At 36.6% G+C, this 25,365-nt stretch overlaps 1 pseudogene; it reads right to left on the bottom strand.

Annotated features, from left to right (window-relative positions):
* The window catches only part of LOC139011354 (protein phosphatase 1 regulatory subunit 12C pseudogene), a 90,208-nt pseudogene that overhangs the window by 26,512 nt on the left and 38,331 nt on the right, over window positions 1-25,365 (bottom strand).

Genomic DNA, 25,365 nt, shown 5'->3' with positions numbered 1-25,365 from the left:
TAAGAAAGTTCTCATTACATTGTTTAAAAACCAGTTTTTGAAAACAAAATAAAAGCAAGCTATGTCATTTTTCTCAAATCCATAAATAAAAGTGAAGGATATTACAAATAAATACAAATGTTTTCTTATATTACTAAATATATATCACTAATATAAATTTTAAATATGAATAAACAATAACCTTATTAAATTTATGAGTGATGGAAGAGAAAAATGGTCATATGCCGGGGTTCTTGTTCCGGCATTAAGAAGGGCTCAGGAATCTGGAGAAGGCTGTGCGTAGATTAAATAGAAGTCCAGAGGCGAAGCATAATTTTGAAAGGCATTTGGGGGTCAGAGGAGCCTAGTTTAAAGGAAACTAAGATCTAAGTTCTAAGTTCTCCTCATCTCAGGACCCTGTGCTTTTTATTAACACAAATTTTCCTGAGGTGAAATGGAGATATACACTTCAAAGGGTATACACAAGCATTGTCAGATTTGGGGGAATTAGCCTACTGCTGTTCAGGTGTTTGGCCAGTAGGAGGCAATAACATGTAGATTAAGATGCCCTGAGCTGTCTGGCAGCCAGCAATCAATTTAATGTACCCTATTCAGGTTTGGGGAAATGCCCTCTCAGCCATTCCCAACAGGTGACTACATGTGTGACTCAGCCCTTGTTGAGTCCCCAAGTTCCATCAACCTTTTGAGGAAACTCTTGAAATTATGACATGCTAGAATTGGCTTCTGGCAGTCAAATTCACTTCAAAATAAGAATTGATAGTAACACATACTTAAAAATTGTTATAAAATTCATTTATATAGTTAAATTAAATGTATCATTAATTGAAAGTAAAATTATGAAGACATTCAAAGAAATTTTATTATTATACAAATCAGAAAGCACAGCCCTAACTGGTTTGGCTCAATGGATAGAGGATCAGCCCTCAGACTGAAGGGCCCCGGGTTCCATTCTGGTCAAGGGCATGCGCCTTGTTTGCTGGCTCCATCCCCAGTAGGAGGCATGCAGGAAGCAGCTGATTGATGTTTCTCTCTCATTGATGTTTCTAACTCTCTATCCTTCTCCCTTCCTCTCTGTAAAAATCAATTATATTTATATATATATTAAAGCACCAATAAATGCTATAGAAGATAAGCAAAATTGTTTTAATTTTTACCTAGAAAGGGGCTTCTGTGGGTGTGTTGCTGTTAGGACAGCAGAGACCAGTACATAAGCTACATAAAGGGAGGAATACAACCTGTTGTGTGAATTGCCATGTTTAATGAAATAAGAAGTTTCAACCTTTACATATAATGAGAAGAATGTTGATAAATGCAGTTTTAGTGTCCAGTCATCCAGTATAATTAGAAGATGTTCTTTTAAAATTACATATTGTTCCTTTGTTTTCATTTCCCTTTTTAAAAATCATTATACTAGTATGTTAGCCTCCAGTTGACAGAGCCTTGTTATTTTTAGGTGAGCGGGAAGATAGTAAACAGGAAGTGAGGTACTATCTGAAAAATAGAAGGAGTATGGAACCTCATTACCCAACACCCTGCCATGAACTAGATGGAGTTCTTCATTATGTGACTCTACTGTACAAAGGGCTATCCATTTAGTTGTTTACTATTAGAACTATTAAAATATGGTAGTTAAAAATTAAATTAAAATTCTCAAATAAGGTTCACATTACTATCAAACAGGTGTATGAGTATACATACTGGAAACTTATTGCATTACACTAATTATAATTAAATTGTAAGCTGTTACCACCATTAATAGTAAATCATAATATTCAAAAGCATACTGATGAAATGGTAATAATATTTATGTTTTGACTCATAAAATATATATATATATATATATATATATATATAATCATTTTTCTTATTCCCACCAAATACGTAATAGTAAATTCCTTACTTAGCAAAATGAGAGATTTACCAGGGATATAAAATTGAATAAAACAATATCCCTGTTCTTAATACAGCTGTATGTACTACAGGAGGCAGATATGCTAAAAAAACAAGTTACAATATTTTGTAATAACTTTTCTAAGAGGATAACAGGGCTATAAGCAGAGTGTGATGAACAAGAGGGAGTGGTCGGCTCTGGGGCAGGTCTGGGGCTGTGGTTTCGGGGAAGTATTTGGGGAAGTATTAGAAGGATCCATGTTTCTAAGCAGTGTGGTGAGGAAAGCCGGGAGAAAAGAATTTGAATTTGGGACCCTCTAACTTATGGCTGTCAAAGGTCCTTTTAGAATTGTAACTACTTTGGTAATCTTTATCAGTACTGAATAGCTATTCGCAGTTGCTATATATTTCACTCACGCTGAATCCTGATGGCGTAAGAACCCCATCATGTAAGAGAAGTCAAACTTTTAAACCTAAGTACAGAGAAGATTTCTAATAGTCTTTGAATTGTTTGGCAATGAAATCTGATTCAGTTAAACTAAATATAGCTAAAATGGTTATGTCCTGTTAAATATATGTAGTCTTAAGTGTATTAATATGATTTAGAAATAGAAGTTTTATAATTTATCAAAACCAGATTATATTCAACACTTGCTCAAATAATTCCTTCCAAAATCTCTGGCAGTTAGTAAATATTTACTTTGTTGATAGATGGCAGAACTAGAAAAGATAAAAGAAGTCCCTATATCATGGGACTTACAGTTACAGTGGAAAATGTAGAAATTAAGTCTATTATAATAAAAATGAATAAAATATATTTTATAAATCTACCAAGAATAATAACATGATATGTGGAGAGTATATGATATAGGGGGGAGGGAATGGCGCTCAGGATTCTTCAGCAGACTCCTCCTTGGGTCTTTTTTCTAAGAAAAAAGAGGATAACAGAATTCTATATTTATGTGAGAGTCTTCAGGTAGAAAGAAGCTGGAGGCTATTGGAGGATCCATTTAAGTCAGTTCTTTAGGAAGCTATGTGTTCACCTAAAAACAGAAAGCCAGAGTGAGAAGTGACAAGCATTTGAGACAAAAAAGCAATAAAAATAAATAAATAAATAGAACTATTTTATCAATCAATGCCATTTAATTATTGTTTGGCATTGTTAAATGTAAAATGAGACCTTTATCTTTCAATAGATTTATTTACCTTAAAAATCACCTACTTAAAACAACAAATGTAAAAACATTACTATAAAAAGAATAATAAAGAACTCTAATTGTATAAAATAATAGACACTACTAGTAAAAGGTTGTTTATATACTAATTTTAAATTTATAAATGATCCAAAATTACAGTTTTTATTTATTTATTTAATCTTTATTGTTGAGATTATTAAAGATGTCCCTCTTTTTCCCCCCATTGCCCCCCGTCCACCTGGTTCCCACCCTGTCTGTGGTCACCCTATTGTCTGTGTCCATAGGTAATGCATATATGCATAGAAGATCTTTGCTTAATCTCTTCCCCCCTTCCTTCTGAGAATTATCAGTCTGTTTCATTACCATAACTATGATTCTATTTTATTCACCAGTTTATTCTGTTCATTAGATTTCTTATTCATTTATTTTTATTTTTAGATTCAGTTGTTGATAGGTATGTATTTGTTGCCATTTTGTTGTTCATATTTTTAATCTTTCTTCTTTCTCTTCTTAAAGAATACCCCTCAACATTTCATATAAAACTGGTTTGGTGGTGATGATCTCCTTTATAACTTTTTCTTGTCTGTGAAGCTCTTTAACTGAACTTCAGTTCTGAATGATAGCTTTGCTGGGTACAATAATCTTGTTTGTAGGTCCTTGCTATTCATCACTTTGAATATTTCTTGCCACTTCCTTCTGGCCTGCATATTTTTTGTTGAGAAATCCGCTGACAGTTGTATGGGTGCTCCCTTTTAGCTAACTAACTGCTTTTCTCTTGCTGCTTTTAAGATTCTCTCTATGTCTTTATTCCTTGGCATTTTATTTTGATTTTAATATATTTTATTGATTTTTTTACAGAGAGGAAGGGAGAGGGATAGAGAGTTAGAAACATTGATGAGAGAGAAACACCGATCAGCTGCCTCCTGCACACTCCCTACTGGGGATGTGCCCACAACCAAGGTACATGCCCTTGACTAGAATCGATCCTGGGACCCTTGAGTCTGCAGACTGACACTCTATCCACTGAGCCAAACCGGTTAGGGCATATCCCTTGGCATTTTAATTATGATGTGTCTTGGTGTGGTCCTCTTTGGGTTCCTCTTGTTTGGGACTCTCTGTGCTTCCTGGACTTGTAAGTCTATTTCTTTCACCAGGTAGGGGAAGTTTTCTGTCATTATTTCTTCAAATAGGTTTTCAGTATCTTATTATCTCTCTTCTTCTGGCACCCCCATAATTCAAATGTTGGTACACTTGAAGTTGTTCCAGAGGCTCCTTACACTATCTTCATACTTTTGGATTCTTATTTCTTTTTGTGCTCTTCTGGCTGGGTGTTTTTTGCTTCCTCATATTTCAAACTGTTGATTTGGTTCTTGGAATCCTCTACTCTACTCTTGAATCCCTGTATATTATTTTTTATTTCAGTCAGTGTATGCTTAATTTCTGATTGGTTCTTTTCTATTTTTTTGGCAATCTTACTAAGATTCTTGAAAGTCTCACTAAGTCCCTTGGAGGTTTCTGGAATATTCTTGAGTAACCTATAACCATGGTTTTGAACGCTATATCCAATAGTTTGCTTTCTTCCATTTTTTTTCATTTGTGTCATGTTGTGTGTGTGTGTGTTTTGTTTTTGTTTCCACATTTTGGCTGCTTCCCTGTGTTTGTTTTTATTTACTGGGTAGAGCTCTATGTCTCCTTGAGTTGATAGAGTGGCCTTGTGTAGTTGATGTCTTATAGGGTCCAGTGGCTCAGCCTCCCTAGTCACCTGAGCTGAGAACTCTAGGTGCACCCCTTTGTGCACAGTCTTATAGTTGAGACTTGATTGCTGTTGGTGTCACTGGGAGGAATTGACCTCCAGGCCAATTGGCTGTGAGGACCAGTTGCAACTACAGTGGGAGAGCTCCTATGCAGGAGACAGCCCTATGGAGCAGGACTTGCTTCAGTGGGGCTTTGGTGTTCACTGAGTCTTCCCCTTGCATGCATCTCTTATGGAAGTGTAGAATTGTAATCTGGTATGGTCTGACACTGACCACTGGGTACACTGGTTCTTGAGTCTCCAGGGAGGTATAAAGTCAACCACTGCCTGGGGCCACCCAGCAGGAGCTAAAGAGAGATCTGCATATTCCTCCTTTTTATTTTAGGTTTGAAAGTGCCCAGATGAGGTTCAGCTATGAAACAAATCAGGCTGGTGCCGGGTCTTGGGCCTTTTATTGATAGGTTTGGGGCTCCCTGACCCAGCTGCAACTTGTCTGAGAGGTTTTAGCCTGAGCAAGGACAGGCCATTCATATGCAAATGTCACTGCACACAGCTTAGGTGGGGTTGTAAATTGGTAAAGGCAAGGTCTTAGGAAATCATCAGGGTGAAGCAAACAGAAATGGCTGCCAGTCAGCCCTGCTACCAGGGAGGTCCCAGCGTAGGAACAATGATCCCTATGAGCAATTCTGTCTGAGAGAAAGTTGCCCCCAATATCCTGCCCTGATGCCAGACAATCTAATTCCTCCTCATATGTGTCTCTGTCCCCCAAAGCCTTGCCCTGGTTCTGGAGCTCAGAGTAAGCAGGCTTTTTACATTTAGTTCATGATGCTAGCCTTGTAAGAGGAACAACTGAATGTCCAGCAGCCTCTGTGTCACTGAGCCCCAATGCACACTAGTTTTTGCAGCCTATAGTTACAGGGACTTCTCTTCCCAGCTCTGGGACCCTGGGTTGGTGGTCCAGGGTGTGGCAGGGACCCCTTGCTCTTTTGGGCAGCATCCACAGAGGCAATCTCCCTTCCAATTAAAAAAGTGGCACACGTCCGTACCAGACCAGCTGCTTCCTCGCCTCCGCACCTTGTACCAGTCTCAGTGTGCTTTCTTCTCTACTTTTCTACCACTACTTGTAATACTTCCATTCAGCCAGCTTTCTGGTGGTTCTGGATGATGGTTGTTCTGTATTTTAGTTGTAATTTTGATGTGGTTGTGGGAGGCAGTGAGTACAGTTTCTTACCTACACCACCATTTTGGTTCCTCCATATAATTTTTATTTAAATGTATTTATTTACATTTTAGAATGTAATGTAATAAAATTATTTAAAATTTAAAAAGAATTATTTTAAAACCAAAATTTAAAAATTACATTGTTCTAAGACATAATTATAGTTTATTCAATTAAACACCTTATTTATTTTATTGTTGTGGAAATTTAAAGATATATATGCAGCAATATTGATTTTCTGCATTGGAATATGTTAATTAACTCCTTATGTCACAATCCTTTCTATTTTCTTTTGCAGTCATTCTTCACTTATTCTTTTTTGTTTTTTTCTTTTATTTTTTAAAAAATATTTTTACAATATATTTTTAGTGATTTCAGAGAAGAAGGGAGAGGGAGATAGAAACTTTAATTACAGAGAATCATCAATAGGCTACCTCCTGCATGCCCCCTAATGGGGGTAGAGTCTGCAACTCCAGCATTTGCCCTGACCTGGAATCAAACCATGACCTCCTGGCTCATAGGTCAACACTCAAACACTGAGCCACAGAGGCTGGGCCATTCTTCACTAATTCTGAAAAAATAAAATTCAATTTTCAACTTCCAATTCATTTAGGGTATATATCTTGCATTACTATTATTATTATTTTGTTGTTGTTAATTCTTGCTTGAGGATATGCCCTTCATTGATCTTTAGAGGGAGTGGAAAGGGGATAGGGAGAAGAAATGAGAGAAAGAAAGAGAGACACATCAATGTGAGAGAGACATATCGATTGGTTACCTCCGACTTGCACCCCAACCAGGGATGGGATCGAACCCACAACCCACGTAAGTGCCCCTGACCTGGAATCGAACCTGCAACCCTTTGGTGCCCAGACCAATGTTCTAACCATTTAGCAACACCAACTAGGGCCTGACCATATTATTTAATGATACATCTTTGTGATGTGAGTGTATATATGTGTGCATGTGTGAGTATAAGATATATATATGTACCTTGATGTAGGCATATATGTTTCTATACCTTGATGTAAACATATTTGTTTACAAATATGTATCCTATATAATAAAAGTCTAATATACTAAGTGTCCAGTTGTTCGATCGGCCATTCAAAGTGTAATATGCTAATGGTATGCTTAGGCCGCTCAACCTCTCGCTATGACATGCACTGACCACCAGGCGGACAGACAGTTGACTGGTCGACCAGTCGCTATCACGTGCACTGACCACCAGGGGGCAGGCAGTCAACCAGTCGACCAGTCACTATGATGTGATCTGACCACCAGAGGGCAGATGCTCCGACTGGTAGGTTAGTTTGCTGCTGGGGTCTAGCCTATCAGGACTGAGCAAGATAGGCCTGACACGCCCTGGATCCCTCCTGCAGTCCCTCCCTTGCTGGCCAACCACCTGCATCCCTCCTTGGCCCTGATTGTGCACCAGTGGGGTCCCTCGACCTGGCCTGTGCCCTCTCACAATCCAGGACCCCTGAAGGAATGTCAGAGAGCTGGTTTTGGCCTGATGGTGGAACGACCGGTTGCAATGACACATCACTGACCACCAGGGGCCAGATGCTCAGCGCAGGACCTGCCCCCTGGTGGTCAGTGTGCTCCCACAGGGGAAGTGCCACTCAGCCAGAAGCTGGGCTCACAGCTGATGAGTGCAGCGGCAGTGGTGGGAGCCTCTCCTGCCTCCACGGCAGCGCTAAGGATGTCCAACTGCGGGCTTAGGCCCCCTCCCCGCAGGCTTAGGCCCCCTCCTAAGCCATCAGTCGGACATCCCCCAAGGGCTCCTGGACTGTGAGAGGGCGCATGCCAGGCTAAGGGACACCTCCCCCAAGTGCACAAATTTCATGCACCAGGCCTCTAGTATAAACATAATAAGCTATAGATGTTCAATTTTAAACCCTTGTATTCTATATTAATTTTTTTTTCTACATTAATTTTTTATTCCAGAATAGCATAGCACTACCAACTAGGTACTTAAATCAATACACATTTATCTTACCATTTCTGAAGGTAAGGAAATAGGGCATGAGTCATCGCTGGGTTTTTTGCTCTAAGTCTTACCAGACAGATGTCAAAGAGTTGGCTGGGGCTGTGTTCTCATCTAATGTGTGTGTTCCTCAAGCGCATTTAGTTGTTGCAGTTCCCTTGTAATTGTAGGAATGAAGTCTCCATTTGTTTTTTCCCCCCCGAGTGTCTGCTGTGGGCTGCTCAGCTCCTAGACCTTGCTCCTTGACTCTCACAGCACGACAGTTTACTTCTTTACAACCAGGAGGAGAATCTCTCTCTAGTCTGGTGTGATGGACAGTCTTTCTGACATAATCATGTAATAATCAGAGGAGCTTTTATTCCATTATATTTACAGTTTGCCCTCATACCCAAGAAGTGGAAGTTATTCAGTTGCATACACCAGATTAGAGAATCCCAGAGGAGAAAATCCCAGAAGCCACCTTAAAGTCTACCTATTTATGTGACTGGAGATGAGTCTTTTTATATAGAAGAAAGTGGCTCTCTAGGATAATGAAATAATCTTTATAAACCTCCCTGAAAAAAATTTAAAGCCATATTATGGCTATTATTTTGCACTATATTTCAATATATTATTACATATTAGTCTATTAATCATCTACACAAAAGAAAATGAGTGGTATTATGGGCTTCCTGAAGTTACTCTATTTTTCATGGATTCTATAGTGCAGATCAAGTGAATCAAAGCAAATAAATAAATAGGGTTATTTTTCTTTGCTTTTTTGTAAAAAAAAGAAAATGCTTTCCAAAATTCCTGTGGCAGATTCTGACTGTGTCTTTTTCTAAGCCCTCTGCAATGGAATTGATTTAAAATTCTTTTGTGGCAACAAATCCCAGCTGCCTGAAACCACCTGCCTTTACAGTTGAAGAGAGCTTAGGTGAATGAGAGGATACCTGAAAGGAATGTTTTGTTATGAAAATGCCAATAATTTTAATGTAAAATAATCCAAAGCTATCAACATGGTAATACAGTACATATGAATTTTTTTAAAAAGACAACTAGAAAGGGGTTATTAATATGTAGATACTATTAATTCATGGTACTCTAAGTATAAAGCATCATATATTTCAGTTTTGTATTGCTTCTCTTTAAGGGGATGGTGATTAGAGTTCCATTATGCCTAAAAGTGACTAAAAATATGCTACTGTCAAAGTAACCCCAGTTCATTAAGAAAGTGTAATATAATTAAGTATAGGATAATATGTTAAAAGCACCAGACCTAATACTAGAATGCTTATTGCTGCTATTTCTAGTCATGTCTATTTTTTTTTTTTTTTTTGCCTAAATGAATGTCCTAGTTTAGTAAGAAATAGCCAGACAACATCAAAAGATCAAAAGTATTTGAAGCATTGACTGATGTCAGGGCAGACATACAGGGCAGATCCAACAGGTTAGTAAAAGATAAAAGCTGCATGAGAGTTTATAATTTTTAAAAGCTAAAGTAATACAATAATCTAAAAATGCACTTGTTCTCTCCATTTATTTGTGCACCATGATGATAGGTAATGTAAGAGACAAAAAATTTGAGAAAAATATATTTACATGTACATGCTTGGAATTCAGAAGAATTAAGACAATATACACTTATAATTTTCACTAATGTAGCAAGTTTATTTTGAATATCTCTGCATATTTTGATATCTTATACCTCTCATAAACAAAATATTATTTTAGTTTATTATTCTATTCCTCAGACAGTGTTTGTTATACATGATCAAAATGTATCTCATTAGAGAGTGACACTGCTTTGCATTAGTTGTACTCAAAGCCTCCTTGGGCATTATACAAAAGAAAAAGCAAATGACAGTTGGTGTCAACACTAAACAGCTTAGGGCAAACTATTTCCTCAAAACCTATGTAATTTAATTGAAATGCAATATTTCATGAATATTAGAAAAGTAGGCTTTATTAAAAATGGCAAGGAAAAGTGAATGCATGACTGTTTAGAGTAACAAGCAATACAAATTTATTCATTCAATACATCACTGAATTATTTAAAACTCAGCCTAAGCACAAGGTCATGGAATAATTTTGGCAAGTAGGCATTTTGCATGATGCATTTCCATAATTCCCCTGCATCTATAAAGTTAATCACAACTTTGGCATGGAGACCTTTTTCTTGTAGTCAGAGAGCCAGATAAAGACTTCAATTCAAAATTAAAGCCAAACCAAACTATTAACACTTGACATAGAAAAAATATGTACATATGTATGAAGAGAAAGACTCTTAACTAGTAACTTTAAGACCTGTAAGCAAAATAAAAGAAAGTTGATCTTTCCATAACTCTAAATTTTTATTTTACTTCAGCAGAAGTGATGTGTAGAATAAATATTAAATTCTCAGACATTAATAGAATCTACATATTTATATAAAAGACTTTAAATAAATCCTCTTAGTAAGTCACTGCAGGAATAATTGAAGTTCTTCATTACTGTTGCAGTGTTTTTGATCTGCTGCATTTCTTTCTGATCCTCAAGCATCTCTTTCTTTCTGCTTATAGTACCAATCTGTTCTTGCATAGTGTTCACTTTTTTCATTAGAGTCCTTAGACATCAATCATAGTTATTAAAATTCCTGGTCTCCACCATCTCGGGCATATCTGTGTCCAGTTCTGTAGCTAGCTGAGTCTCTTCAAAATGCGCTTGTTTGCCTTTTAGTGTGCCTTTTACTTTTTTTTTGGTTGAAAGCTGGATATGAAGTGCTGGGTTAAAGGAATGGAGGGACATAGGCCTGTAGTGTGAGGTTCTGTGTTTATGGGGCAAGAAATTATAAGCTGTGTTTGCTGTCAGCTGTAGCTGTAGGGGTCAGGACTAAAAGGTTTCCCTGTGTGCTTGTTTTTGTCTCCCTATTATATTTGGGTTCCCCTGTAGATGTCTTAAAGAGAGACTGAAAAGTGCAGCTCTTCAGCTGTCTTCTGTTGTTATACTGTAGCACTATTGATGCGGTAGCAAGGCCTGGGGAATGGAAAGCATATTAGGATCCTATGGTCAGCCTTTCAGTGAGCTCTGCCCCTGGGCTGTGATCTTCAGAAGCACTTCTCACCTTAGGGGAGACAGGAAGACTGGATAGGGCTGGAGTAGGGGATTGCCCTTCCCCAGGTCAGTCAGGATCTGGTAAAACCCCAGTTGGTTAGGCTCTGATAAAATAGTTTCTGTGGAGGGAAGCCTCGTTAAAAAGAACAAAATGCTTTATTTAGGCTTACCTCAAAGTGGCTACTTTCCCCTTTCCTGTGCAAGAAATAGGGAATTTTTCCTCAATCTTCACCGCAAGATCATGGTAGTCCTCTTAGAAGTAAAACTTACAAAAGTATGAGGCCCGAAGATCAGATGCCCCCTGGAATGTCTACCTCCCAAACTTGCCACACTGGACCACCAACATTTCATCAGTTATAGATTGATATTCTTTCCCTTTCCACCAATTCAGATAAGGTTCTGCTAAAGTAGTTTCCCCAGAAGTGTTAGCACTTGTTACTTCAGGAATGTTTCAGAATGGTTCCATTGCCTTCCATTCTGATGGAGGAGTTGCAGTCTCCTGCTATTTCTCCTTGCTGTTCTGTCAGCTTTGCCTTATGTAGTTTGATACTGTGATGTTAATTCATACATTTTAAGAATTGTCATGCCTTCTTGGAGAATTGACCTCTTCCTTTATTATAATATAATGCCTTCTTTATTCCTGATAAATTTCCTTACTTTTATGTCCATGCTGTCTAAACTTAATATAGCTGTGCCTGCTTTTTTGTGATTAGTGTTAGTTAGCATGGTATATTTTTCTGCATTTATTTTTAATGTATATATGTCTTTATTCTTAAAGTGAGTTTTTTATATATCATTGGGTCTTTCTTTGGATCCACTTTTATAATCTGTCTTTTAATTGGTGCATTTATGCCTCAGATATTCAGAATGACTATTGGTATACTGGTAGTTGAAGTAATATTATTTTTGTTACTATGTTCTATTTATTTCCCTTGTTCTTTACACCAATTTGTTGTCTTCCACTTTTTTGCCTTTTGTGGTTTTAATTAAGCATTGTATATAATTCAGTTTTCTCTCTTTTCTTAGTATTACAGTCATACTTTTTTTTAGTAGTTGCCCTAGAGCCGTGGTCGGCAAACCAAGGCTCGCGAGCCACATGTGGCTCTTTGGCCCCTTGAGTGTGGCTGTTCCACAAAATACCATGTGCGGGCGCGCACGTACAGTGTGATTGAAACTTCGTGGCCCATGTGCAGAAGTCGGTATTTTGTGGAAGAGCCACACTCAAGGGGCCAAAGAGCCGCATGTGGCTCACGAGCCGCGGTTTACTGAGCCGCAGTTTGCGGACCACTGCCTAGACTTTGCAATATACATTTACAAGTAAGCCAAACCCACTTTCAATTAACATTACACCACTTTAAGGGTAGTGTATCTTATAATATCAAAATAATTTTAATTCCTTTTATTCATTGTAGCATTGTTGTCATTCCTTTTATATATAAGAATACATCAGCATATATGTATGATAAACATAAGCATTCATAAACAAATACATTGCTGTTATTATTTTGAACAAATTGTTATTTGTTAGGTAAATTAAGAATAAGAGCTCAGCCAACATGAGTCAGTGGTTGAGCATCAACATATGAACCAGGAAGTCATGGCTTGATTCCCTATCAGGGCACATACCCAGGTTGCAGGCTCAATCCCCAGTAGGAGTCATGCAGGAGGCAGCCAATAAATGATTCTCTCTCATCATTGATGTTTCTATCTCTCTCTCTCTCCTTCTCCCTTCATTTCTGAAATTAATAAAAATATATTTTAAAAAAGAAACATTCAATTTTAAAAATAGTTGTGCTATTAAAAATTATGACTCTGAAAAGATTTGCTTATAACATCGGATCAACATTTTAATTGGGGGGTATCTATTATAGGGTTATCATGCATAAAAATGTCCAGAATAGTTATTTTAAGAAGTACATTATTGGTTACTTACTAGTTGGAATTTGCACGGTAGTATATGTGTATATTTTTACACATATAGATACATATATTTTTTTAAAATAATGTTTGTGCATTAAACATTCTGGAAACCTAGTCTTTGAACTATTCATTCTAGCCTAAATTATCTACTTATATCAGTATGTGACTGAGGTTACTTTTTAAAATATATAGCTAAGTATGTCTACATGTATTGTGAAGAAACATACTTAGCCACATGATATTTAAAAAAAAATAAATTAATTTTAAAACAATTATACATATATCTCAGTAAATACATTGAAAACTTTGCTTGACGGAGAGTATTTACTTGGCTTAAATCTAAGATAAAATGGTTAGTATTTTCAGATCATTTCAGCCCAAAGTATGCTGCGTTGGCATATTGATTACTTGGAGTTAAAGGCACTTGAGAAATAGCATGTATGAAAATAGTTCTCTGACCCTGCCTTTCTTCCTGAGAGCAGGAGATAAGACTTATGTGAAGATGCTCTCCCTGTACTGGCAGGAAGGAAGACATTACCAGAAATGGGGATTTGGGGCTAATAAATCTGTAAAAGCAAATCTTGTTAAGCTAACCTTTATCTTCCTAGTTACTTCTCCACAATTTACTACCTCTAGCCCAAACCCGTTGTCCTGTCATTTCTCTACAAACGTATTATTCTTTGTTGAAGATGCTGTTAAAGCTGGAAGTCTAAGCCACCATTTTGAGTTTCTTTTGGTTTACATTTCTCCTGTGAGATATGTACTACACACTATTTGTTTTTCTCTTGTGAATCTGCCTTTGTGTTACAAGAGTCTCAGCCAAGAAATCAGAAGAGTATAGGGAGAATTATTTTCCCCTGCTACAGGAGAACCCACAGAGGCAGACAGCACGCTAAAGCACATTTGCCTTAGGGTAACTTACAGAATTGGTTTGGGCTTTGATTTTCCTTGTTTTTCAGGCTTCTGGGAATGAAAACCAAGGGGAAGGTCAAATAGGAGACAAAACCCTTATAGCTGAGATCCCACAGATATATCCCCTTGGAAGCAAGCAAATGCCACCTCTCAATCTTAAGTAACTGCAAGGGAAGTGGTACTGCACCATCATGAACTTAAATTAATTATCCATGTGAAGTTAGCATCATAAACATTCCCTCATGTGGTCCTGGTCTAATGGTTGCCTGTAACTAATATCTAGAATTTACAAATGTATAAGTTAAAGCCCAGAACATATTTACCAGAGTAGGTACTATATTATTTATAGATTCCTCAGTTTGGATAACCAAGGAAGAAAATGATTATATAACATTAGACTTTTACATCATTTTTATAATGAGATCCAACTTTTTGAAGCCATAAACACCATTAATCTTCATATTATACAATGTTTAATACTAAAGCTGTTCTGATTATACAATGAGCAAATACTAACTTTATAAACAATAATAATAACGAAGTAATTTAGGAAATGTAAAAACAAAATAGCACTAAAACACTGATGAAAGTCAGCAAATGGTGTTATTATTTGGAGGAGGAAAAAGAAACTGACAAATGTTAGATTTTGTTAAATTTATTTTGGTGAAAAAGTGTAGTTATGTTTTATTTGATTTAATTATGGCATTTCAGTTCTCCATAAAAAGATGTTTCTAAATGTGTTTTAGTTGGTAAAGAAAAAAAAATCGCTGTTACACAACAGTAACTGGTATGGCAAAGGGAAGTTTTAAAATAGATTGCTGATTCATATTTTAAGTATAGTTGTTCATTATGATTTATGTTGAATAGAAACTATGACTAAAGTGATGTTTTAACACTCAAAACATATATCTGAAAGCTCTCATAAACCTATTTTCAATAAACTTACTGAAGATTGTGCTCTTAATTTGTAAATGAATAAACTGAAACTTGCTTATTAAATCATGATGCTAAAAATGGCAGCAAAGATAGTCAACTTTACCTTCTAGTCACGGTTTTAAACTTTGCATGATATTTCAAATGATTATTTGAAAAATAATTGGAGTAGTGTCATAAATGTTATTCTTTGATTACCATTAGTCTTGCATCAATAATTTTAAGCCCTAACAGGTTTGGCTCAGTGGATAGAACACCAGCCTGTGGACTGAAGGGTCCCAGGTTTGATTCTGGTCAAAGGCATATACCTTGGTTGTGGGCACATCCCCAATAGGGGGTGTGCAGGAGGCAGCTCATCAATATTTCTCTCTCATCAATGTTTCTAACTCTCTATCCCTCTGCCTTCCTCTCTGTAAAAAAATCAATAAAATATATTTAATAATAATAATAATAATAATTTTGAGAAAAAAGTTTTATTGTGTTATTACAAAAGTGCATTAATGATCAGATTTAAAAGCAGTTTTTAAAGTATCAATGGAATGCAATCTACACTAATAAAAGAGAAACATGGTAATTAGCGTACGACCGCTACCCTTCCCATTGGCTAATCAGCATATCCTTATGCAAATTAACTGTCAGCCAAGATGGCGGCCGGCAGCCAGGCAGCTGGAAGTGAACATGAGGCTTGCTTGCTTGCTGCAGGGACTGTGGGCTCCGCTGATCCCGTCTGCAGCGCTGCGCTGCCGGCCTCTCAGCCGGCAGTTTGAAACTTTGTAACAAATATAGCCAGCCGGGATCTCAGAGCTGAAGTTATACATTGTTTCGATTATAGAACGCAAACAAACCAGCAGCGGAGGCCTCAGAGCTAGAGCCAGAGCTAAAGCTGGTCCAGAATAAAAAAGAAAAAAAAAGAAAAAAAAAGAAAAAAAGGAGCGGTTGGGAGATTCCGTCAATCGCCAGCCTTAAGGCAGCCCTCAGCCCTCACCCAGACTGGCCAGGCACCCCAGTGGGGACCCCCACCCTGATCCAGGACACCCTTCAGGGCAAACCAGCTGGCCCCCAGGCCTCTATCCTATATAGTAAAAGGGTAATATGCCTCCCAGCACCGGGATCAGCGGAGCCGGGAGGCCTCCTGGCACCGGATCAGCGTGACAGGGTGCGGCGTCCCAACCCCCTGATCGGCCCTGCTCTGTGTGTGATAGGGTAGAGCCATAACCTCCCCATCCGCCCTGCCCTGAGTGTGACAGTGGCAGCGCCCCAACCCCCTGATCGGCCCTGCTCTGTGGGTGATAGAGGACGGCGCCCCAACTCCCTGATCCGCCCTGCTCGGTGTGTGACAGGGGGGAGCTCCCCAACCCTCTGATGGGCCCTGCTCTGTGCGTGACAGGGGGCAGCGCCCCAACCCCCTGATTGGCCCAGCGCCCCAACCCCCTGATTGGCCCTGCTCTGTGCGTGACAGTGGGTGGCGCCGCAACCTCCCCATCGACCCTGCCTTGAGTGTGACAGGGGCTGCACCTAGGGATTGGGCCTGCCCTCTGCCACCCGGGTCTGGCCTAAGCCAGCAGTTTGTTATCTCCGGAGGGGTCCCAGACTGTGAGAGGGCACAGGCCGGGCTGAGGGACCCCCCCTTCCCCCCCGAGTGCACAAATTTTTGTGCACCGGGCCTCTAGTCTATAATAATAAAAGCACAATATGCTAATTAGACGGGACAGCCGAACAACCTTCTGGACATCATTTGGGATGTCCTTCCTGATGAAGCCGTGGCAGCAGGGGCAGAGGCAGAGGAGGTTAGGGGCAATCAGGCAGGCAGGCAGAGTGGTTAGGGGCAATGAGGCAGGCAGGCAGAGTGGTTAGGGGTGATCTGGCAGGCAGGCAAGTGGTTAGGGGTGATCTAGCAGGCAGGCAGGCGAGTGGTTAGGAGCCAGCGGTCCTGGATTGCGAGAAGGTGCAGGCTGAGTTGAGGGACTCCCTCCCCCCCCCCCCCCCCCACCTCCAGTGCATGAATTTCGTGCACTGGACCTTTAGTTAAGGAAATAAAAATCATCAGTCTAACAATATTAAGAGAATTCAGGCAGAGACCCAGTAAGGAGAGTAACTGGAAGCAATATGAAACGGTTGGCTAAAAAAACTAATAGTATATATTCTACAATTCATGATTTTCCCCAAACTCTCACATGAGGAATTTAAGTGATTATGTTTTACAGATTATGAATTTAAAATATCTAAGAAATTGTAGGGAGAGCTAGTATAGGAAAAGTAACCATTTGTTGAACATTCACAAAATATACTTATTACTATAAATACTTTATAGTACCTAAACTAAAAATCAGTTTTATAATATAGCCATTACATTATTTATTCTAATGTTGCTCTAGTTCTGATTCAAAATATTAATTTTCCCCATTTGGTTAACCAGGGGAGCAGCCCTGCACTTCTTCAAACTTTAGGTACTTAGTTCACAGAGAACTGGACACAGCAGAAATTGAACTCATGTTATCTGTCTTTAAGTGGATTATACTATAGAAAGAGAGAATTATTGATCAACCATCTTATAATGTAATCTAACTGTTCTCTCCTTTGACCATGTTCTTATCAAACCACAAGAGGATGAAAGGGAATATGCAAGGGATTCCCAGAAATGAGTGTGGATATGAGTAGTGTTCAAAATGTAAACATTTATAGCAACTTTCAGGAGAATATTGATGTTGGAGTAAGTTTCTTCTTGATCCTGTTCGACTACACCAACTGTGGGGTCTCAGTTTGCCTGCCAGGAACTGGACCTTCATGGATGCCGGGTATTAAATGGAGAAGACAGGAGAAGTCATAGGCATATAGGAGAGTCTTTATTACAGACCAAGTAGCCATTGCTAACAAGGAGCCATCAGACAAAACAGTTCAAAGTAGCTACACAAAGGCAGCGCTTGCTAATATAATAGCAAACACAGGAGCCATCACATAAAGCAGTCCAGCAAACACAGGAACCATACCAAGCAGTCGCACAGCAGCTGGTCAACAACACATCTTTATACCAACCTAGACAAAAGAGGCTTCTTGCCAAATAGTGACATCAATATTTGGGTTATAGAAAAGTATGCCCGCACAATGCATACAGTACAATTGCTCTGTCCTTGTTTTTGCACCTGCATGTGACAACTTGGCCTTGAACATCCGGCGTACTTTGATTAGGGTTCCCACAATTGAGAATGTATTTATTCAATACTGCAGGGAATCTTTTTTATGTCTATATTTGAGTTATCCATGTATAACTATGAATTAATATCAATGTCAAAAACTTCATTAATGTAAAGACAGTTGTCTACATTAAGAAAGTATATCTAAGAAATAGTTTTTTGTGCTTTAAATAACCACGATGATAAGTAAACACATACTAAATATAATTTAAACCATATCTAATTTCTCATTGGCTCAAGTTTATCATAGCATATAAAGAGTGTAATGGTAGAGATATAAAGTATTTTTAAAAGAAAATACAATAAAGGAAATAAGTATTGACACCTAACAAACTTCTCAAAGAAGAGCTTATAAATGCAAGTGTATGTAACCAGAAATGATGTCTGAAGGTAGGAATTGGAGCATTTGAATTTGTTTCATTTTTAGGGAGTGAGAAAAAATTACATGTGTATCATGAGTTTATAAAAATCATTAAAATCATCTGCCTGAAACAAATCTTAATATACTTTATTAATTGGCTTTGGTTGGTTAGTTTGCTGTAATTGCATGAGCTGGTAAATCTCCTTCAGAAATTGGTGATTTGCCTAATATTTCTGCTTTTTATTACCTTATTTACATATAATTTGAGGGGAAGTTTGTTTCATAATGTACCTCTTTACATGGGCTCTAATTACTGATTATCTTTATTATTATTATCATTATTATTGCTTAGTTTCTATGTTTGCTTATTTTTATTACATTTCATAACTTCTTTTTACCTTATTTTCACAATATCTTGCTTGCTTTTGTAAATTTTTAAACAGAATATATCTTGTCTGTAGACTTAAAGAACTTAGTACCTTTTATTTTTACTTTGCAACTATTGTAAGACCTTAAGCCAGAATATAACCAAAATGGAGCCTGTAAAGTAATTTAAATAGCTAAAAGTATATTTGTCTTGATGCCTGTACTCTGGGGAACCTGTAGGCAGCAATAGATGACTTCCTTACACAATAGTAGCCACAAGGACAGGAGGTCACAGAGAGTCTGCTCATGCCAGTAGTTAGGGGCTTTAGATTTCACATCCCATTACTTCTTTGGCAAATGTTTCATTTTCTCCTTTTATCTCTATCTTATAACAAATAACCGTTAGAGAATTTCAGAAGAATTTCATACTTACTTTAGGGGCAGGATGGTAAAAAATAACCTATGAGAAAGTAAATTAACTTTTATAAGAATAGATTAATACAGTAGAAAGAAAAAGGATACATCATTTAAAGGGATCTGCAGACATATAGGTCCGGCCACTGTGGTTCAGTGGTTGAGCATTGACCTTTGAACCAGGAGGTCACAGTTCAATTCCTGGTCAGGGCACATGCCCAGGTTGCTGGTTCGATTCTCAGTGTGGGGCGTGCAGGAGGCAGCCATGACACTCTCTCATCATTGATGTTTCTATCTCTCTCTCCTTCTCCCTTCCTCTCTGAAATCAATAAGAAAATGTTTTGTTGTGTTTTTTTTTTTTTTTAAAGAAAAGAAAAATAGGAAGATAGTCTTGGAAATGCAGAAGTTGTTAATATTTATTAGTCAATAAAAGCCTGTCATATTTTTTCCTCCTACTTAAATATGATCAGCTAAGTTCATAGTATGCTCACGAATATCATTAATGTGGGGATTCTTCTTCCCATACCAAGGTTCCAGAAATGGGTTCCAAATAAGACTTTCCCAGGGAGCTTACCAGTCTTCATAGAACTAATAGTACTAATATCTAATTGCAGATGGAAAAATATGATTTTGTTTGGGACTATAAGAAAAATAAACGTGTGTGTGTGTGTGTGTGTGTGTGTGTGTGTGTGTGTTCATGTCCGTGTGTTAATAGGAAAATAGATCTGAGCTCCAAAAACTTATTAAGAAAGGATATATGGGGTACAGCCATTTGGTCATTAGGGTCAATCACTACCAACTTTCATTATATCTAGTAAATAATCCAAGGCTACTGGTCAGAATCATACAATTTCAAAATTGGAACTTGAAAAATAAAAAAGGATATTCTCACAAATCTATTAATTTACATATACAAGTTTTAAAACTTAACTGATATTTTAAATTATTTCATGGATTTAAAGAAAATACATATATATAAAATATGATCCAAATCCTCTGGCAATTATATTTCCTTATTTATTATTAGTCACTTTATTAAAAAATAAGAAGAAATTGAATTTCCAGACAATTCTTTAAGTATTTTAATTATAGGAATTATAAAATTGCAGACAATGATAGGAATATTAAGTATTGTAGGAATTATATATATATATTTTTTGTATCTAAGGGGGAAATATTTTATGAAATTCTTATAAAAGAAATCCTATAAATGGCATTTTAAAGTCTAATTAACCTTTATTAATCACAAATCATTAATAAAAAATCCAGACCTATTTATATACAATCTTCCCACAAATTTTTGGCTACACCACTAATGAGAGGCCATGGAGCTCAGTTTAAAAATCACATCTCAAATCGTAAAAAATTGAAAATTAGTTTAGCAGTTTCTTTTTTTTTTTAATATATGTTTTATTGATTTTTTTACAGAGAGAAAGGGAGAGGGATAGAGAGAAACATCGATGATAGAGAAACATCGATCAGCTGCCTCTTGCACACCCCCTACTGGGGATGTGCCCGCAACCAAGGAACATGCCTTTGACCAGAATCGAACCCGGGACCCTTGAGTCCGCAGGCCGACACTCTATCCACTGAGCCAAATCGGTTAGGGCAGTTTAGCAGTTTCTTAATGCAAAGGACGTTTCAATATCTTCAATGTAGAGGGTCATGGGAAACACATCAGTCTTTCCAGTGAAGCCATAGCAGAACTTTGCCTTATAGGTAAAGACTCATTATGAATATATGGGCTCAACCAAAGACTAAGAACAAAACTGAAACAGACCCACTCTAAAGCTTTAAATTCAAGACTATAAGTTAAAGGTGTGCAGCCAAAAGTCTGGCTGTCTGCTTGAACAGAAATAAATTATCTTCAGTGAAAGATAAAAGAGTAGTTTTAATAATATATCATTCAAAATATCTAGTTAGCTATAAAAATGACTAGATGTATAAGGGAGTAAGAAAATATGACTAATGGACAGTAGAAAATGATTAAAAAATTTCAAGATAAACTAGAGATAGAAATTAGCAGGCAGAGAGTTTGAAGCAGTTATTGTAAGTATGTTCAAATACTGAAAGGAAAAAAATCTTCATTAAAAAATAGAAAAAATTTAAAAACAACAAAATGGAAACTTTAGAAAATTGAAATTAAAATTTATTGGATGTGACTAATAGGATATTGATGATAGGGGGAAAAAAGCATCAGTGACACTGTACATAGATCAATAGAAAGTATTCAGTATGAACTATATAGAGAAAAACAGATTAAAAATGAAGAAATTAGATGTCAGTATACAGTAGGTCTATTATATGTGTAATTGGATTCACAGGAGAGGAGAGAGAAAATATGAGATAGAAAAAGATTAATATATATTTTTCAAATAAATAATGACAAGATGTCCAAAATATGAAGGAAAACATAAATATATATATTTTCATAGCTCAGGAATTCTAAAACAGGCTAAATGAAAATAAAATCACAATTAGATATATTATAATTTAATCACTTAAAAAGAGATAACAATAAATATTTTGAAAGCAGCAGAGGAAAAACACATTATATATAAAAAAAATAATATAAATGCCAATGACATTCTCACAAATAAAAAATAATTTCAGCACCAAATGGACCAACATTTTTAATGGATGCATAGTAAAAACAAACAAAAACAACAATGCTATATATAATAATTCTGAAAAATTAATTTCAGGTAGGTCCATTTATTTTCTGTTGAACCTATTCACAATAGTACTTCTAATTGAATGGTGAGAGTAGGATTGCAGGAACAAATGAAAGGTGACGGATTCTATATCTTCACTACCAGGTTTAGCTGCAGATGACCTTTTGTTCTTTCTCTGCTTTCCCATTGTTCCACAGAGCTTGTGCCGATCAGAACAAGAACTGTTAGGTATCTGTCATGTAGCATTAATAATATCTCATCTCTTATGACATTGACCTACAAACAAATGGCAACTAAAAACTACATAATTCAGGCTTAAACATGTGATTTCAATAATGACAGTCAGATACCTAAAAATATTGAATCCATACAAACCCTAGATCAAGAACAGTCTCTGTCATGGGATAATAATAGATACTCTGAATATGTGAGTGATGATTGTTGGTAAGCCTCAATTGAAAAATAGTCTTCAAAAATGTTTTTAACCTTATATTAAGTGTACCTTTTTATCTCTTATAATATGGCTTGTCTTAAAGTTTATTTTATCTGATATTAACATAGACACACTAGCTTTATTATGTTTAATGTTTGCATGAATGCACTTTTATATCATTTTACTTTCAAACTATTTGTGTCTTTATAATTACAATGCTTATAGCAAAAAGAATATTGGTGTCTAGCTTATTATTATTTTTAAATTTGGGCTAGTAATCTGTACTTTTAATTGAGTTACTAATTCTATTCATATATGCTATAATTATAATGTAATTGGAGTCATGTCACCATTCTTCTGTCATCTATCTAAATATCTATCTATCTTTTATCTATATTTTTATTCACTTATTTATTTTTGTTTGTTTATCTCCTTTTCTTTTTTCTCTTGCATTGATCAAATATTTTTTAACATTTCACTAAATTTCCTTTCTGTTCTACCATTCTGTATCTATTTCCTGGTTGCTCCTGGGATTATTTATGTACTCTTAACTTATCACAGTTAATATTTTAGTGTTTTAAGCAAAATGTAAGCAATAGTATTTATTTACCTTAAATTTGTTGTGTCATATATTTTACATCTATATTATGTGAAAAAAAAACTAACCATAATTTATTATATTTTTTATTAAATTATTAGTTGTATATTAAAGTAGAGAAGAAACAAAAAGTTAGCATTTCTCATTTATCCAACGTATTATTCTATCTAGTATCTTTTTTTTTTTTTTTTTTTATTGATTTTTTACAGAGAGGAAGGGAGAGAGTTAGAGAGTTAGAAACATCGATGAGCGAGAAACATCGACCAGCTGCCTCCTGCACATCTCCCACTCGGGATGTGCCCGCAACCCAGGTACATGCCCTTGACCGGAATCGAACCTGGGACCTTCCAGTCCGCAGGCCGACGCTCTATCCACTGAGCCAAACCGGTTTCGGCTTATCTAGTATCTTTACTCTGTCCTCTGGTCAATTCCATCTGGGGTCATATGCAGTGGTTCCCCTTTCTGTTTGACATCAAATTTCCAATGCCTCATGGAATGTCATTTTCCTATGACTGTCCCTTTTGGATAATCCCTGCCATGATAATTCAGCAAAGAAGTCTTTTTGTTGTTGTTGTTTGGGTTTTGTCAATAGAAGGGTATTGAAATGAAGCAAGACCTGAGAACCACTATTCTACCCTGGAATTCAAAATTTACAATGCATTCCTTCTTTTTTATCTTCCTTTATTCCATCCTTTCATTGCTTTTCCCTCTTTCTTCCAACAAATATTTATACTACATTTATTATATATAAAATATAATTCTGATAATAGAACAGTGAGCAAGAGAATAACAAACTCTCTGTTGTCATATAGCTTTTTTAGATGGGAGGTTAGAATTAAATAAGAATAACCACAACAAACGGTATTGTGTGTGTGTGTGGGGGGGGGGGGGGCGGAGGGCGGTTGTTAAATTGAAGTTAAAATTGTGAATCTGCACTTGGACCCCAGAGTGGATCTGAGGTTGAAATGCGGATGAGAAGAAAGGAAGAATAAAAAAAACAGGATGAGGTGAGAGTTGATAAGGCTGGTGATTATTTTACATGGGGCAGTTTTGAATGACATCTCTGAGGAAGCACCATTTGAGAAACACTGATGGGAGACACTGGGAATATCTGAGGAAGTTTCTCTGGGACGAAGATCTCAAGAGCAAAGTTCTATGAAAGGTGCATACACAGATTTATAGGACGTTATACCTTATTTTAAATTCAGTGAGAAGCTGCAGGAGAGTTTTGTGCTTTCGAAGCATCACCCCAGACAAGGAGTTCTATCTAACTGCCTGCAATAAGAGATTGTGCAATTGAAGCTGTATTATGTAGGTACAACTGACAGTACAGTACATGGTGATGGATCGTAATAGTAGGAAGAGGAAAACCAAAGGTTCTCATGTTTGGGAATGAGCACCTGGGTGAATAATGGTGCAATTGATGGTGACAAAAGCAGGGAGGAAGAAGCTAGGCTCTAACCTTGTAGAGTTGAAACAAGGAGTTTGGAGACATTATGTCTAAATGTCCCATTAGATATCCAAATAAAAACCAAGAAGGAGGTCAGAGCACATCTAATATATGAATTTGAAGCTCAGGGGAGAGTCATGACCAGAGAAATATATATACTTATCATCAGTCGCTTATCTGTGTCATGTGGAACATGAGTGAAGATAAGGATGGAAGTTAGTGAAGGGCTTTGAATGCAAGAATAAAATTATTTTAGGAAAGAGAGAATCATTAAAGGATTAAAGTATTTAAAGCAGGCAAGGTGAAATAAATACTTTTATGATTTTGTTAATTTAATATTATCACTATATAAATGGTGTTAATGTCATTGAATAGTATATATTTCCAGAAAATTATGTGGAAAGTAACATGCAAAAAGAAGGTAAAAGCTTTTCTCTGGTGATAGGATTATAAGCATAGTTGTTTTTTGTAGTTGTTTTTTTTTCATTTGTTCTTTCAAAATAAATACATGTGTTGTGTTGTGTGTGTGTTTTTTTTAAAGCACATTGTTTGTAAAACAGTTCATTGTGAAGATTAATCTGTTAGTAGTATGCAGGATAAATTATCATCAACTAGGGGCACATTGAGACACTATAGGTAAACCACCATTTGGAAAGTTAGTGAATCATTGGCTCTTGCAATAATATAGAAAAAGCTTCCTGTTATGCAAAAAGATTTTGTTGTTTGTTTGTTTGTTTGGGAAATTTTAAAAAGTTATATCTTGGAGCAAATCACCACACAGACTTGGAGTTTTGATAATGAATAAGTACTTCTGGGCTTTGACTTAATAATTGGCAAACTAAAACCTGATTAAAGGCATCTACCAATCCCACACGTGCAAATGTGTGATTAAAAGTGACTGGAAAAACAAACAAACAGATATGTAACCATGTTTTTTTTTTTTTTTTTTTTTTTTTTGTTTTTTTGTTTTTTTTATTTTCCTCTTAAAGTAT

The sequence above is a fragment of the Myotis yumanensis genome, unplaced genomic scaffold (assembly GCF_028538775.1).
Source record: "Myotis yumanensis isolate MYYU_CA2020_CCGP unplaced genomic scaffold, mMyoYum1.0.hap1 SCAF_5, whole genome shotgun sequence".
Lineage (NCBI taxonomy): Eukaryota > Metazoa > Chordata > Mammalia > Chiroptera > Vespertilionidae > Myotis > Myotis yumanensis.
This window is presented reverse-complemented; position numbering and strand designations above follow the sequence as displayed.